This window comes from Protopterus annectens, chromosome 2.part1 (genome assembly GCF_019279795.1).
Source record: "Protopterus annectens isolate FY-2018-M chromosome 2.part1, PAN1.0, whole genome shotgun sequence".
NCBI lineage: Eukaryota > Metazoa > Chordata > Ceratodontiformes > Protopteridae > Protopterus > Protopterus annectens.
The window spans coordinates 558,330,911-558,333,410 of NC_056729.1; the positions used below are offsets into that span (position 1 = coordinate 558,330,911).

Genomic DNA, 2,500 nt, shown 5'->3' on the forward strand with positions numbered 1-2,500 from the left:
CAACATACATGTACTATAGATATATCTATATAATGCATTCACAGGTAAGCACTATGCTCGCTGTCCTTAGCTTAGCCAGTTTCCCCTCAAAGGTGATAATTAAACACTGTACCTTGTGTCTACAAAGTAAACACCTAAACCATTATGCCAATCCCCAATGATCAAAATTTCACAGGTAATTAATAGGTCAAAATCCCCAAGGGATCTTTTTAAACTTAGCCATGTTTCCCAAAGTGTGAGAATCAAACCATGCACCGTGTGTGTCTGAAAGGTAAACACCTTACCATTATATCAACCTCCCAAGTAGTGGAGATGTTCTTCATCCCACATTGCTGCAGTCCTAACACTTGGGTAGTCCGCTGTCCCTCGGTCGGCCCGAATATCAGAGTATAAGGCTGACGTCGGTCAAGGCGCATTTGACTGACATCAGAACGTCAGGGTACAAATGCGCATGTCCGACGTCATATCCTCAGTCTTTTTTGCCGCATGGTCCGATGCAGAAGCAGTGTTGCAAGTGCCGTTCGGCGTTCTGAAATTTTTCGAATTCGGAGTTTCAGACCGAAGTCAGAGTTGGTTAAGTACCCCGTTGGGGAATATTTTGTTTTTTTCTTGCCTCAGTGGTTTACCGGATGTCAGAAAAAGTGAATAACTGTATTTCTTGTGGGAAACAGATACCGCATAGGGATTACCATAATTTGTGTATACCTTGTTTAGGACCTGAGCACGACGTTGTTGGATGCCGCTTTTGTGCTAGGTTTAATAAACGCACTATAAAGCGGAGGTTGGATTGTGCAAGGTTGGTCTTTGGGAAGCGGTGCAATTACAAAATGCCATCGGATGCTCCGACGCCGGCTTCCACTAAGAAGCGCAAGGACAAGGCAGTTAAACCTAGGTTAGAGGAGTCGTCCGAACCGGACGTCAGTTCTTTAGAGGCGTCAGTGGAACCGGTGGTTCCGACGGAGGCCTCTCTGGAGTCCCAGGGAGAAACTTTGATTTTACAGGATGTGGCCTCCCAGGAGGCAGGGCAGGCTGTAGGGGCTTCTCAAGTAACTGTACTCCCCTCCCTTCCTAAGGGGTCTAGGCCCTCTCTTTCTGCTTCCAAGGCTTCTCCTAGAGGCAGGTCTAGTTTAGCTTCTGTGGGTGTCACTCCCAGTTCTTCAGGTGCTGTGCCCAAGAAGCACATGCTCAAAATGGCAGAGGATTTAATTACTTTAATTAGAGGCTCTATGCCCCCTCCTGATAAGAGGCCTAGGATGGAACCTGTGTTGGGGGATTATGAGCAGGCTTCGGATGTGTCTGAGTCTTCGGCTGAAGACTTGCAGGAGTATTCTCATTATTCTGATTCCGATGTGGATGATTCTACTCCTTCTGCTTCTCCTCCTGAGGATTTTTCTTTTTCAGAGACCCTTCACTCCATGAGAGAGCATTTTAAATGGGAAGGTCAGGATTTCTCTGATTCCAGGAAAAGGCTTAGGGAATTTTTGTTTTTACCCCAGCACAGGCCTTTAGCTATACCTCCTGTTCTGAATGTGGTGGAAGATGTGTTTGCAGAGGCTTCTCTTAATCCTGATTCTTTGCCTCCTGCTCCTGTTAAACCAGATGGGTATTACAGGGTGCCTGAAGCTAATAAGTATCATTTTAAGAGTCCTAGGGCAGACCCAGAAACTGTTAGCCAGGGGCCTAAGGGTGTTAAGGCTTCTGTTGTCAAGAATCCGGTTCCTGCAGATAAAGAGGCCAGGGCCTTGGATAGATGGGGAAAGAAAGTTTATACTTCTTCCACTCTAGCCATGAGAGCTTTGAATTGCCAGTTTCACATGTTGAAATATCAAAATTATCTCCTTTCTCAGTTGAAATCTAAGGTTGATGCTCTGGCGGAAGGTATTGACTGTAAAGAGTTACAAGATTTAGTGCATGTTTCTGAACAGGTGGGTAAGCATTCTTTGCAATGTGGTTTTGATGCTGTACAGGCCTCGTCTAGGGTGGCTGCCACTGGGTCAGTTCTTCGCAGGCATGCCTGGCTGAGGGATCAAAATTTATCTGACCATGTTAAAACTAGGATTTTAGATGCCCCTTTGCAACCTGATGTCCTGTTTGGTTCTCCTGTTGAGGCAGTTTTAAAGAAAATGGAAGACAAGGCTAAGTCTATGCAGACTGTTAAAGATTTTTTGCAGGTTCAGCCTCCAAAGTTTAGTAGAAATTGGCCTACTAAAGGGTGGACGTATCCTTCTTATGATTCCCAGTCTAGGGGTAGATCTAGACGTGGCAGGGGCAGAGGTCAGGGCTCTTTCAGGCCTAGAACAGGGAGTTCTCCTGCACAGTCTGCAAGTGAGGGCAGGGGTCAGTCCTTTCGTAAACAGACCCAATGACCTACCTTTTCAGCTGCCAGAACCTTCTCGCCTGGCAGCACCTTTGGGAGGAAGGTTGGCACTTTTCAAAGAAAATTGGAGTTTGATTACCCAAGACAAATGGGTACTGGATATCATACATCACGGTTACAGGT

At 46.1% G+C, this 2,500-nt stretch overlaps 1 protein-coding gene across 1 annotated transcript in view; it reads right to left on the reverse strand.

Annotated features, from left to right (window-relative positions):
* POLR1A (RNA polymerase I subunit A) overlaps positions 1 to 2,500 on the reverse strand; it is a 2,269,619-nt gene that overhangs the window by 254,099 nt on the left and 2,013,020 nt on the right. The gene's annotated exons all lie outside the window — the stretch shown is intronic.